General features: G+C 49.4%; 2 protein-coding genes across 5 annotated transcripts in view; one reads left to right on the plus strand and one right to left on the minus strand.

The window, feature by feature from the left end:
• pck (Claudin superfamily protein pickel) overlaps nucleotides 1–1,244 on the minus strand; it is a 43,985-nt gene extending 42,741 nt beyond the window's left edge. For all 4 annotated transcript variants that reach the window (XM_050185334.2, XM_055074803.1, XM_055074802.1 and 1 more), the window contains exon 1: nucleotides 1,126–1,244. The gene's annotated coding sequence lies outside the window, so the exon portion shown is untranslated. The remainder of the gene's footprint in view (nucleotides 1–1,125) is intronic.
• LOC126538330 (uncharacterized) overlaps nucleotides 1–14,968 on the plus strand; it is a 680,380-nt gene that overhangs the window by 277,276 nt on the left and 388,136 nt on the right. The gene's annotated exons all lie outside the window — the stretch shown is intronic.

A 14,968-nucleotide genomic window follows, 5' to 3' on the forward strand; every position in this document is an offset into this window, starting at 1 on the left:
AGTAATTGACCTGGGACTGTAGAGTCTGTATCTCTTCTTTAATATATTCATGTACTCAAAGGCCAAAGATTTCTTTCCTTTTTTTTTTTCTTTTTTCAATGCGGTGTCTGGCCCCTCACTGCTTGCACTCCTGCAGACAAGTCATTACAGTCGAAAGAAAGAAAGACACCTTGAAAACACGGTCAACTTTCGGCATGTAATAGTACTCCGAAATTATGTGTATTATCAAAATTGGGACAGAACTGAGGACCCATGTACAGGCAATGAAATAGTAGAAATATTAAGATGTATTCGAACACACACCCGGGCTATGCAAACACGCAATACACGCACGTACGTGCCTAACCGGTATCGGCAGATCGGCGGTGACAGTTTGCAAAAGCACCTTGGGGAATACGGACGCCAGGAAATCGAGCTGCCAACCCACAGCGTGTACAGTACATGCAAAGGAGCTCATTCCAATTTCCGTTCATTTTCAAGCCAATCTGCGCATTTACTTAAGTAACAGAGTTGCGGGTCATTGTGCGAGTAAAAGCCACAGGAGAGGCCACCACGGGAGACACGGGCCAGCGATAGTAGCCGGTGACGCTCCGAATCGCGACGCTGCCCTCCGACCGCGCGGCGTGCACTGCGTAACCTCATTCAGAATGCATGCAGAGCCCCCCGTCTCGATACACGGCAGGCAATTAGCCACGGGCCAATGCGATCGCCGGACGACGCCAGGTGCTGCGGCGATCACAGACGCATGGCCTACTCCATACAAGGTGACTGGCGGCGCCAACGACCAGACGTTGCCGTGTAACGTACGCGTCGCCCAGCCTGGGAGACCATTGGAAAGTTTGAAGCAATGCATTTCAGAAACGTCTGAAGTTCGCTGTTAACTTCACGCGCCCAACTCAACGAAATGGCTCGCACCGCGCGCGCCCCGCCCTGAACACTAGCAACGCGGAGACGCTTCGGGACAAACCTGTTTTTTGAACGACGCATCAAAAGCACTTCCTTGCCGCAGCACACATTGCACGGGTGGGAAACGAGACCTGGGGCAGACTGCGCGCACAGGAAGCGGAGGTTTCCAATGTGCTCGAACTGAAGGCGCATGCAAACAAGAAGCCAAAATGAGCTTACCACAGGGAACTGCTGTGAGCCAAACCACCGACGCACAGCTGAGACGCCGCGCCGCCGCTTCTGCCACCGCTTGCGCTCCGCTCCTTCGCTTGCCGCCGCCGTTGGTTGTCGTGCTGCCGCGCGTGGGAAATGACGCGCGCGAGAGAACCGGATGTTGCTGTCACGTGACAACAAAGAAACTTGTTTGATTGTCGTCTGCTACCGCCGCTTTGCGTGCTTTTCAAAGAGCGTCGGTGTACTTAAATTTTCCGATTACATTACTTACCACATAGTGCTTTGTCTTTTAATACATCAAGAACATCTATCACGGATCTTCTAATGAACTCAATGCATTTCGTGACAGTGGTCTAATTCATAAAGCATCTGCAAGTTCCGTTTGTCTCAAGTAGGAAAGCGCTGAAAAAGCATCAGCAAAAGCATCCCATAGTTCCTAATAAAAACAAAAGTGACAGAATGTAGCATTTATTAATACAAATCTGGCTCTCCGGCTTAAGTGGGAAGAGGTGGGTATCGGAGCAAAGGAGAGAGGAAGAGTCGACGACCGATGCCGAGGCTGTCAGCCAGGGCAAGCACCTCCATGACGTTTTCCGCCTACCAAAAGCCGCGGGAGCGTCGATCAAGCAGCTTTAAACAAGAACTCCTCTAAGGAGGTGGACGACGCATGTTTCGCTGGTGTGTGCGTAGCGCGCCTCGAAGGCTCCCCGTGCGTTCGGTGGCTCGGAGTCGGGTCCAATCCTCGAGCTCGGCTGCTAAGCCGGGGTGCTTGGAACGCTGGTCAGCGAATGCGCGCTGCACTCCCATAGCAGGCGCTAAACGCTTGAGCGAGCGTCCGTTATACATGCTGGGCAAGTAAACAAGAAGTACTGTGCCGACGCCAGAAAATTAGGCGGGGTGATGGAATTAGCAAATTTGCACGTGCACGTTGAAATCAACTAGCTCAAGACTGAAATAATTGGGGATCACTGGGAGAGGCCTTTGTCATGCAGTGGACATATAAATAGGCTCATGATGATGCGTACTCGTCCGTGAAATTGAGCATGTCCTGTTAAGTGACATAACTGCGAGCAAAAACCAAGGAAGGGGCTGACAGATGGAACAGCACACTGTGGTATAAAGTTTGTAAACAGGGATAAGGTGCCCCAGAACGGCTGGCCAACGTTTCGATAGGAGGACCTACGAAGATTTATCTGCAACTCCTTTTGCAGCATCATTGTGGTGCGAGCGTAGCTTGCTATTCCATGAAACGTCAATGTCTTTTGGCACACAAACAGGCTTACGGGTGAAGTGACAGAAGCTTTTCAAATGAAAAAAAAAAACAGATAGCATTTTCTTCATTCCGCCTTCTGTATGCTTGTGTCTTTATTTTACACAACTTTATTTTAATTGCGGCAAAGTTTAACGACCACGGCTCAGGTCTCCCATAAGGGGACTTCGAGGCCTTGCCTCGTCGCCGCCTCTCGGGTCTGCTGCACTGCCCACTCTTGCGTCTTGAGGTTGGAGCTGCGCAGAGCGCCGGCCCACGTCGACGCAAGAGCGTCCGGAGCTACTGCCATTTTAGCTTATACACTCCCACAACATGTTACCGTACACTTCTTGCTACTTGTAGCCATTTTCCCACCTATGCACATACATGCAGTCATGTGAAAACGACAACAGTAATAACTTTTTGGGCGGATTTAAACTAAAGATGTAGATTATTTACACAGTGGCGCAGAAGCACGTGGACGACGAAAGAAAAAGACGGGACACAGCACGGAGAAAAAATCAGGTCTGGCAACGCCACATTAGACTCCTTGAATTATAGTGTACTAGAATAACATCATACAACTTTAGAAAAAAAGGGGAAGCACCACCCAGATGACCGAAGCGCGACAGCCGATTGCCTCCGCGACTAAAATAGTCCCACTAAAAAAATCGTGCTCCTGAAACGCGTAATCCTCGGTATAAATAAAGACTTTTGTATTTTGATGACTGGTTTAGTAGAGCTCTCATGTGCTACAGCGCATGCCGGATAGCGACAGAAAAATAACCCCGTGCCTTCTGCAACGCTGCCCGTCGTCTGCTCTTTAGCTTCATTGCAAGTGACAAAAGTAGAAAGAGCAGCGCTGCATGGCTTTTGCGCTTGTTCACATGTACACGGCGTATCTACTACGCGTTTTCCAAGCTTAAAATGAATCAGTTACTATTGAAAAAGTACTTACATAAAACAATGCATTTATCGCAACCATTACAAACCTTGGGCGAGAATACGGTCGAGGCAGGAAGGTACAAAAATGCTTCGTTCATCGTTTTAAATAAATACTATTGATTTTATATAGCAGAAAATTTATATTTTTTGTTTGTGTTTTCACAATTTCACAGCACGCATTCTACAGCTCGCGCGTGCAGTGAGCACTGGTGGACAGCAATCAATCGACGATGCTACACAACGCTCGAACACCGTCGCTAGACGCTCGGCTATCTCACTGCTGACAATGATCGTTCACGCTAAGTTGACGGCGACAAATCTTTGCGTTGAAGGCTTCTGCAAATATTTTCTGTTGAGACACTCGTAGGTTTGTTTCATGCGCGCACACTTTTCCGATTTCTCCTGAGAAGGGTTTTGCTCCATCACTTCACCCCGTCCGACGAAAAACGCAGCGATACCCTACACGAACACACCCGCCGCTAATAGTTGGCACCAGTCTTTGGAAAACTTTTCTCTTCGTAACTTCACTCGGGAGCGAAATAAAACAACATGGAACAAACACGCAAGATGTGTGTTCGTAGCGGTCGCCGCGGGATCCTGTTTTCAGGCAAAGCTAGCGCAGCACCAGGGATGCTCGCTGCAATGTTCCTTCGTCGGATCACGGCTCAGAATAAACGCACGCGGCACAAATGCCGCATCGTAAGCTCGTAGTAATATTTCCGGCATGATAGACCACCACAAACAGTTCTGGAATTCACTCTGACGAGGGGCTGAAACACACAGCTGTCGCGACCTCGCCCAGATCGAAGCGCGGGCGGCCATCTTCTCTGTCGGCGGGCTCACCGGCCGTCTGCTCACGGCTCACCGGCCGGTGTTCAGCGGCCGTCCGGCTGATGACGTTAGTCCAGAGTGCGCGCCCATTGGTGGGTGCTCGTGTGCCTCCGCCTCGGAGGAGTAACGGCCCCTTTTTTCTAAAGCACACTATAGACCGTTTCATCGGGCGAGGAGGATAGGGCGCGTGGAGAGCCTTTCCTCCTCTCTGGCTTGGGCGATCCGGCGCGGCGCTGCTTGAAAGTATTGCTGTCGCGTGCTGCGGAACGATTTCGAAATGTTTTAGATCGTACTTTGTGAAATTTACGCCATGTTCGTTCATATAAGGTCGTCAGGGAAGCCTTTCAGTGCATCGGTAACTACTGTGGGCAGAAATATGTCTTGGGGGCGTAAAAATGTGACGCGCATAATCAGCCGCGGTGTACGCGCATTATCAGTCGCGGTGCGTGTATGTGTTGTTTACTATTTTGCTTGTATCGATTTTAATTCAACAAAGAAAACCGGCGTCTCTGTATTACCAGCATTAAATGGTAAATCAGCTCACTGTCTGATCGATTGGCGTAGGGAGTAAAACATAAAACATAAGAGCGCATGCTCCTGCACGGCCAACCTGAGGCAACCACGAAACAGCTGAGCGGCAGGCGCTATCGAATATTTGTGGTACACTGGCATCGTTCTCACGCATTTCAAGTCTAGTATGCTTGAAATTATGTCTACGCTAGCCTTGCTGCATGAGGCCCGTGGCGCTGCTCAACATAGCGATCACTGCGGTTGGTGAGCCAGCACGATACATATATAAGCTGTGTGCTTCGGCATTGCCTTTTTGGCCTGTATACAGCCATAATATATGAGAGGGCTCGCATAAAAAGAATGCGATGGCTATTTTTGAGCGCAAAATTTCCGTAATAAGTGTCAGTGCGTGGTAGAGAAATGAACGAACACAACCGAAAAAAAAAAATTCGGTTATCATCCTCTTTCTCTAAAAAGCAAGAGAAAACGGGCTAACGCGGCACAACGTTTATAAATATATACCCGCTGATGCCGTATGCTTGGACCATGCGCTATATAGAACAGAGATATCTGTAATCCAGCACCTACTACTGCTTAGGACGCTCGCACAGTTCGTAAACGGTTGCTTTGCTGGACAAGCTTAATTCAGACTGTAAGGTATGCTGCTATTACTAGCCAAAACTATTTTATTCATGGGTGGAAACCTCATCCATCCAACCAAGTAGTTACGCAATGTGACCTGCAGCGAACAGTTTGAACGCTTGTCAAAGTATAACAGCACAGCTCCTATTGTAACAGAACGATCGTCGCGTATGTTTCATGGCTCCTAAACCGCAGCTTAGAAATACAGGATAATACTGCAATAAGGTAACATTAGTGATTGGAATATTCAGAAATACACAATTGATCTCCGAAGCTGATCGTAGGCTCAAATATGCGCGCACACATTGCGCTGCGTGTTCCGTCCACCTCAACGCCAGCAGAAATTCCGGCCATCACGCCTTAAACCACTCCAGCACGTTTCACAGAACCGCTTACCACGTAGAAGACGCACGTCATACTAAACAGACCGCACGACCACGAGAACAAACGCCAAAACCTACCGCGAAGCGTATACCTGCCATGCAAAACACCGCTTTCACCCAAGCCAGTATGGCGCTGCTCATAGGCGGCGCCACTGCGCTCACAATATGGCGGCGCCTACGAAAAAACGGTCTATACCTTGAATGCTAAGACTGGCAGGCAGCGGGAAGCTGCAAAAGTTGGCGCCACCGTCGGCGTGACGTGGCATGAGGGATCACGTGGACGCGGCGGCCGCATCGGCTGCTTCGGAAGCGCCGAAGCGAGCTGGAAACGGAAGTTTGTCCCACCTGCGCTGCGGTTCTGATTAAGTGGCGAGGTTTTCCTGCCTTGGGTACGCTTATTCCTGCCTTGGGGGGGGGGGGGGGGGGGTATCAGCTCGACAGCATTTGAAAGCACTATAATAGGTAGTGGCTGCTTCTGGAGGCGGGCAGCATGGTAGGCTACGCGGTGCCGCAGTGTCGGACGTACGGAATTGACGGAGCCTGGTGTCAGCCTTATTCACACGTAGCCGCAAGACAAGAAGCTGCGTGAAGCTTGGCTCGCGAAACTTATAACCGGTGAACAGCCATCGGCTACAACTCGGGTATGCAGCAAGCACTGACGCGAGGAAGATTTCTGCTACGGCGTCGGGACTGCGATGTTCGGTGAGTAGCAGAAAACGCGCACTGAGACGCTCGCCCGCTGCCCGGCTAATGTCATGACGCTTTTTTTGGTCCATGAACTTATTGATGCTAGATTCTGGCAAGTTCACTGGAATGGAAAGGGAGTGGTAAGAAGCATATTAAAAGAAGGCACGGCACATGATCATATGTTTGTGTTATGAACTAATGTACTGGATTACGAAAAAGAAGCAGCCGGAAATCGCACGCTGGGAAGACCGATAAACAGACAGTGTGACGCAACTTGAGAAATAGTGTTGAAACGTCCAAGAATTTCGAAGAAGAAGAAAAGTGATTGAGTCGTCGCGACGGCACATCACAGTCACCGTAGGCGTCGAAGTCTCTATTACGAAATTATTTTTGAACAGTTTTGATAGCGTCCACGCAACAATGGTTGCTTGTGTACTGTCAACTGCTCATATTCTGCGCCCTAAATCTGGCGGCACGGTGCGAAAACGCGCTCGCAGCGAAAGCAAAACATTGTGCGCGGACATGCATGCAGACGCGCAGTCGGTCGCTGCGTACCCGTGCGATCGCTGCATTGAGACTTCATTCTGTTATTCTCCATTCGGTTATATACAGAGAGTCGACTATATGAACATCTTTCACACACAGTTTACTCTCAGCATTTGCCTATACCTTTCACGCAAGAAGCCGGTTCGGGCCGATCGTGGCGACCCCTCGCAGTGGCGTTCACTGTATGCGTATTCGGTAAAAAGATATCGTCTGTAAACGATTCTCTGCCTTCAGTTTGCCTAAGATTATTATTTTGGTAGTAAAAAGCTTCCCTCGTTTTGAGAGTACTTACAGAAATCTCCAGGAGGGCTGCCGCGTGGTTTTTATTAAGCGCCAAACCTATGAGGAGCACGCCGCGTCGTCGCTCATACTATGCAAGGGAGGCGCATCCGACAGATGGAGACTCCGTAAGTCCTCGCCCCCAATAGGTACAAAAGCAAGCGCATGAGAATATCATAGATAAGACGTTAGTCAAGGCAGAATGCATTATCATTTCAGACATACCACCTCGACCTTTACGGGGCATAAACAAACACTGCCAAGTGTATCGAATTCGAATGCTTCTTAAGTTATTGCTTGGCGGTTGCGTGAAAGATAAGACGTAGACGGTTTAAAAAAGGCGGGATGCAGTAATGGCGCGATCTTTTGCCGTGTTTTGACGATCGGCGAGGAACGCAATAGCCTTTTCGGTCCGAGGGAGCGAGAATAGATACACAAAATAAGGACAGTAACCGAAATTTCTTAGAACGATGGCTCTAAGTAACCAAGCTATGTAGTCTGGTAGTGCTAATACGCGTATTTTGAGTACAATGTTGTTCTTCATGAGCGGAAGATGGTGGATAGTGGTGTTCAAAAGATAGCTCGAAATTTAATTACTCTGTTTTGGCAGCGTGCCCGGTGTACCCATACATTGTGATTCCATACCGAATGAACTGAAGGTAAACGCATGGACGGCAACGCTGCGGACGAGCAACGACATTAAGCAACGAATCTTTTTTTACAGTACACAAGACACTGATCGAAACTTGAGGAAAACAGACTCGGGATGCAAGTTTCAAGTGAGGAAGTGAGGCCACTGTCAAAGCTTACGAAAAATTGTTGACGGTGGATTTTACACAACGATGTTTCAAGTGAAAGCATGCGGACGTAAGAATAATTGGTGGCTTAAACGCATCTTTACGTGTTTTTGACCTGTCAGCATTGATGATGATATATCAGCGTATTGCTGCGGAAGAAGTTGTGCATTTTGTTACGTCCTCACTGCACATTACGATTGGTACGCTTATTTTTATATTGTTTTCGATGGCTAACGCTGCACTTAGCGACGAATTGGCGGCTGCGCGAGCCGGTGCCGCACTGCCGGGCTGCTTTATATTTCTTGGTTGACTTTTTATTTTTGGCACACATTTTTTTTTTTTTGCGCTTAGCATATCATTATTAAGCATATATTAGTGGCGCCTCCAGGACACCAAAAGGGCATTGGGGACACCAAAGCTGGAGCCCCGACTGGTCCCCTGCAGATCCTGCGCGGCCCACTTTATTATGATCTCAAGTGCTCTCCTGGTGCCTCCGCTTGCTGGTTACGGGACCGCTAACACTTGGCGAAGACACCAGCTAGAACACATGAAGCGACCAGCTAGCTCGACTCGCCCAAACTTTTCACCCTCCGCAGTTACCTCCAAAATAGGGCGCGCGCAAGCGGGCAGCCGTGCGCAGCGAAGGGCGGCCTCGAGCAGGACATGCGACCAGTCTCCCTCAACGCGCGCGCTTGATCTCGCTGCGAGGCGCTCAACTGCCCTCCCCGCCTTTGCGCGCACTTGATCACGTGACCTCCGACATTGGGCGCGTGGGAAGAGGGCGCGCATCAAGCCACCTTCCTGATCGGCTTACCGTCGCACGCGTTCCCTCGCACCTGCAGCGTATGGCGCACTAGGTGCAATCTGACCGCAATTACCTTTTCACAGAAGTGTTTTTTTGTCACTGCCCTATAATGCTTCGTCCACTAAAAAAAAAAAAAAAAAAAAAAAAACACCCCTCTGTAACGCTTCGTCCCTAAGGGTACAATAAATTAAAAAAAAAAAAAAAACGATTCAATGCGCAATGCTCAACGCATGAACGTCGACAGTCATCGTGAGATGAGTACCACCGCGTTTTTTCTTTTTTTGGGTCAGTGGACATATGTTCCCAAAATCTTTCTTTCTCCATTTCTAGTTGCACTGGAACAGTACATTTTTTTATGTATAAATCGAACTATGTGGCCTTTATGCTAACTGTACGATTCAACATAGAATTATCTTAAATATAGATATTGAAGATGCCCTAGCTGGAACAAGCGAGACAGTAACCTATCTTTCTGCCTACCACAATGGGCCTGACATGAGGCGAAGAATGCGTCGCATTCAAAACAAAACAATTCATTATATGTCTTATTAGGCGGACAAAGTGGCTCGCCTAGGACCATGTAGGCATTTCGCTCTTTGCCGCTATAAATTCCGTTCACTCGCGTCCATGCTGAGCCGTACGCATCATTCCTTTCGAAATAAAACCCTCGCACTTGGCGAACCTCACGCTGAGAGCTCGACAATTGTAGCTCGCTGCCGGGGCGATGCCAGCGTGCGGCACCGCAGCGGGCCATGAGTGCACGTCGCCCAAAATAATCGACGCGTGGTCTGCCACGCGTTGTCACCTCCGAGCAGCGCGCTGGCGACGCACACCGCGCGGCCGGTTGTCGTGTGTGACCCCGAGGACGTGGAAAACCTATCAGGAAAGCATTCTTCTGCAAATTTTCAAGCACTGGAAGGATATCAATCGTAGTAAGCCCAACGAAATAAAAAGGACTGCATACGAGTCTCCATTCGAGGAGAAGGTGCCGCAGGACGTTAGCATGGCATATTAATTATTTCAGTCCTTAAACAGCAAATTTTGGAGGACGGTTAAACTTCGCCTATTAAAGTGGAACGCGATAGCATTGAAAGATCCTTGACTGCCAATGACGCTTCCCGGCAACTGCAGCTCATCTAGCCGTAATGCTTTCCTCGAAACGCTGGCGGCGCACGTCCTGCACGAAGGCGCGATTTCTGGTTCTACGTTTCCTGCCCGGCGGGCGCTGCCGCGGATGCGCGCAGCCGAGCGCCATCTCGATGGCGTCGCAAGGAACCGAGCGGGGCTCGACGCTCCTACTAAGACAGACCTCAAACGGCAGCTGGAAAAGGAGTTCGTGTTTGAGTTTCCGCGTAACATAATTATGTTTTCTCGTACATTCAAATTATGATCTGACGCTAGCATGTCTGTAGGTTGTGTGTAAGTCGTACTTTACGAATATTCTGACGCATTTTACTTTGAGAAATGAAATTAGTTCGGTAACGCCTATGCGCCACACGGAGGGTGCGCGTGGATCGGGATGCGTGGTTAGAGATGATTTTTCTCATACGGACGTCGCCAAAATGGCGCACAAATGCGGGACGTGAGAAGAAGCGAGTGCCGATAAAAACTGAGACTCTGCTGGGTTACCACATACAAGCGCCCCAGCAAAGTGCGCTAACGCCAGCCTGCGCACACAGGGAGTAGACAAGGGCCAAATTCACAAAAAGGCACTAACGTTAGAACTGTGGGACCAAACGCCAGTCAATCATGGTGCCGCACACGTTATTAAAGGGACTTACAACCAATTTTCAGGGTATCTATTTTATTATAGTATTGGAAAGGTTAGCGCGTCTAATCCTGAAGTGGTAATGCGGAAAACGCCGTAGAACATTTTTCATCAGAATTTTTCGATCTGACTTCAGCATGTAGTCGTTCACTGGAGGCATGCTGGAAACGGTGATAGATGCGTGCGATAGCGATTATACGCCAGTATTAGTGAGAGGTAGACAAGTGCGCCCGTAACTGTGAGAAAATATTATTTCGCTTATCAAGCCATTGTTCCTGCGATTCATATTTTCCGGAGTCTTAAAGTGTTTCTGCAATAGTAGCTACGTTTTTTCGTCTTTTCCAGTCCAACTGCTTTGGTATTTAACCAGTCAAAAGGAAACTAATCGGATCGAAAACGAAACGACGCTTTTACACGTGATTAGCAGTTCAGCGTGTTGTCCTAGCCATGCGTGCGCTTTTCATTTCCGAAGGATATAATAAAGCGCAAATTTCTTATAATATATCAACTGCAATTTTAAGCAATAATTATGTTGTGCTTATAATAAAAAAATTACCGACGATTACGTTACTTCCTAATGCGAAATTTGAGCGCAGCAAATAAGCTGTTTCACCTTTTCGATAGATTGAGGCAAAGAAATCGAGCAACACATGTATGCGCTATCACAGAATTTTTTTTTTATTTTTCACACGTATTCCTTTAACAAAGACTCCACTAACAGTTCTTGACAGTCATGAAGGAAGCTTTGTGGTCGGAGAAATAGACTGATATATGTTCGACTTGGTACACCAATGCTTGATTCTCAAAGACGAGATCTATACAAGTGCCTCGCGAGGCTGTCACAGCCGTGGGACGCGTTACGAGCGAGAGGAACGGGATGTTCTCCCGCATAAGTGTTAGGAAATTGCTGTTTGTCTTTATGTCAACATTAAAGTCCCCCACTACTAACATCGGTGTGGATCGATGGACGGTTAATGCGAGTTGCAGGAAGTGCACGACGTCTTTCGTGAGTACTCCTGGATCATCTCGACGGCGGCGACGGTAAGCTTCTGCTTCGGCGGCACGCACCTCTGGATTCTGACGGCGACGGCGCTGGGCCTCTGCTCTGGCAGCTCGTTTAGCAGCAGCAGCAGCAGCAGCAGCAGCAGACGGAGGACTTCCATCGGTCGTCTCGCTCATGGCTCAGAAAGAACTGGCAGATAATTTCGCAGTGGCGAACGGCAGCGGCAATTTCGGCTCGGGCGGTGCACATATACAGATCCGCCGCCACCGATCTGGCTCTCTGATTGCCACCGCACAGGGCGAACGGCAGCGGCAATTTCGGCTCGGGCGGTGCACATATACAGATCCGCCGCCACCGATCTGGCTCTCTGATTGCCACCGCACAGGGGTTGCATTGGAGGAGGAGCGAAGAAAGGAATTAAGTTCGAGCCGGCGCTTTGACAACCGGAGACTCGCAGGAAGAGGGGGGAGGGGGGCGGCGTGTACACCCAGCGGCAAACGATGGGGGCAGAAGCGCGCGCAGCAAGCGGACAACACGATAAAGGGAGGAGGGAAGAGATAGCAGCGACTGACTGATGCCGCTGACGCCGATAGTGAGTCAACCCCAGCTGCTGAGTTGGTTTCAGGGACAACGCCGCCGATGCCGACACAAACAATATGATACCCTCGCTTCCGCAGCGCTAAGAACCAGGTCTAGCCGTGGGAAGGTGGTGACGTATTCGTCGACGTGCCGGGGCCTACGGGAAATAACCGGCGCGTCGGCAACTGAAGAGCACCCTATCCGCCACACAAGAACAGGGGGGGGGGACCCTTTCCTCCTCTTTCTGCATGGCGGCGACGGTGTTCTATGCAGTCACGTTATCTTGACTCTCTAGCGGCGTCAGCGGCATCCAGCGGTATCAGTCGGTCGCTGCTAGCGCTGGGGGGATGAAAGGGGGGCGGAGCTGGTTACGAGGCCGACGACAACGCCGACGACGACGCGAAACCCAGGAACGGACGCCAAAGAGCTGCGCTCTAAAACCGACTTACGTACAGTAATCTCAATTCATTTCATTTGTTATACCTCAAAGTGCCCATGATGGCGTATTACATGAGCGATATGGGTTTAATTCCAGTGAAAGTGTGATTCCAGTGCCGCCTTGAATTGGTGTGGATCGGAATCGCAAGTAGATGGTCCCAGTCCCGTGCGGTCGCCACAAAAGAGGAGTGAAGATGAGGGGTAGTTTGCGCTGGGGGAGGGTAAACTACCCTGGGAGGGTTTGTGCAGGCTGGACAAGCGATGAACTGACAAGAGAGCTGGAACTTCGAATGGAGCATTATACAATTCGTGGTAAAGGCATAACCTAGATATGTGATGTCTCAATTCAGGGTTGGTAAGGCGACCTTAAAAGGCACCTGAAATGTCTCGAACAAATTTTGTAGACGCGTAAAGTTAATCATTCGCACCACAATTTGTGTGAAGGGACTCATATTAAGAGAGCTACGGACGATTACAAGTTACCCTCCTCCATAGCCATGCATTTTCTCCTCAACTCGTTCGCCGAGTCATCGGGGCGAAGCTCCGCCTTCACTGGCTCTGCGTCATGATGGCACGTCCCGTCGTCGACTTCCGGTTCTCTAGGAGTGAGCGCGCGAAGCCTCTCCAAACTCTCCGCCAGCTGCTTGGCAGTCGACGCCAAGCGAGAGCTATCGAAGCAGCGTGCGTAGCGAGTATTCTGTCGCAGTGCCGAACGAGTCTGGTATTCCGGTAACCACAGGCGAGCTGGGCGTTTCAACGGATGGCTGGAGGCATAAACTCAAGGTGATATGACGTACGTGAGCGGCCACCTGTTGGCGCAGAGCTTAACTAGTCAAACAAAGCGCTAATATTGTTCTAACCAAGTGTAAAACATTTTAACCATTTACAAAAACAGCATGCTAACGATTACACTCTTGCGAAAAATTTGCACCAGCAGCAAAGAAGAATACATTTCGTTACTCCTACTGTGTATGCTTGAGCTCTGTGCCGCCAGGTGGCTGCACCGTGCAGGCCATTCAGACTTGCGCGTCTGCTCATTCCGTTAAACGGCACGTGCGGAAAAACGGCCAACCCATGTCCCCTTGCGCTTGCGTTTACCCGAATACCGGGCTCGCGAAGCGCTATTGCGGTAGTAAACCTCCGGTGTAGAGTGACGGCCGCAAACGCGCAAATCCTTGCGCCGATCGGATAGCGGCAGTCCGATGCGCTGCAGCTAATCCGCTCGTCTGCTGCCTTGCAGAGGGACACGATGTTGCAGCTTGACATATTGCCAGTCGCTACGTTTACAGCCCACAACGCAACAAAGTCGAATCGTGGTGCTCGCGAAAAGACTGAGACCGACTTTGACCGCGGAGCTCTCGACAAAATGGAGCACGTTGTAACACAACAAGCGACGCTTGCTGTGTGCTGGAAGTGCTTAATTGTAGCGAGAAATTGTTCTTGTGCATTCTCTTTGTGTTACTTTCTTTTTACAGAAACAAATTAACTAACATTCCAACTATTACGAACATCATTTGTTCACCATAAAGGTGGAAACATTATTGATGACGCGCCCTGGGCAGCCAATCGGATAGCTCGCCCTAACGTCATTGGGGTAAGTGACGTCAAATGTGCAGCGACGGCTCAAAATTCAGCCGAGCGGTTTGCTGCGATTGGCAGCGATGAACATGTTTAAAACCTTATAATAAATTACACGCTTTAGGCGGAGCACTTGGATGCGTCAGTTAATGATCAGAAGGACCTACTCTAACGATTCACTACGTTTGTACAAGATCGTCAAAATCGTTTTAGGGTCCCTGTAAGTGTAGTGAAAAATTGATCTTGTGCATTCTCTTTCTGTTACTTTCCTTTTATAGAAACAAATTAACTAACATTCCAACTATTACGAACAACGTTCACCATAAATACTCGCCGTGGTTGCTCAGTGGCTATGGTGTTGGGCTGCTGAGCACGACATCACGAGATCGAATCCCGGCGACGGCGGCCGCATTTTGATGGGGGCGAAATGCGAAAACACCCGTTTACTTAGATTTAGGTACACGTTAAGGAACCCCAGGTTGTCCAAATTTCTGGAGTCCACCACTACGGCGTGCCTCATAATCAGAAAGTGGTTCTGGCACGTAAAACCCCATTCTCTAATCTCTGTTCACCATAATGTTGGGAAAATTACTGATGAGGCGCCCTGGGCAGGCAATCGGATAGCTCGCCCTACTAAGGTCATTGGTGTAAATGACGTCAAATGGGTAGGGGCGGTTTAGAATTCAGCCGAGCGATGTGCTGCGATCGGCAGCGATGAACATTTTTAAAACCTTATAATAAATTACACGATTGACGTGGAGCACTTAGATGCGTCAATTAATCATCAGAAGGACCTACTCTAACGACTC

The sequence above is a fragment of the Dermacentor andersoni genome, chromosome 4 (genome assembly GCF_023375885.2).
Source record: "Dermacentor andersoni chromosome 4, qqDerAnde1_hic_scaffold, whole genome shotgun sequence".
NCBI lineage: Eukaryota > Metazoa > Arthropoda > Arachnida > Ixodida > Ixodidae > Dermacentor > Dermacentor andersoni.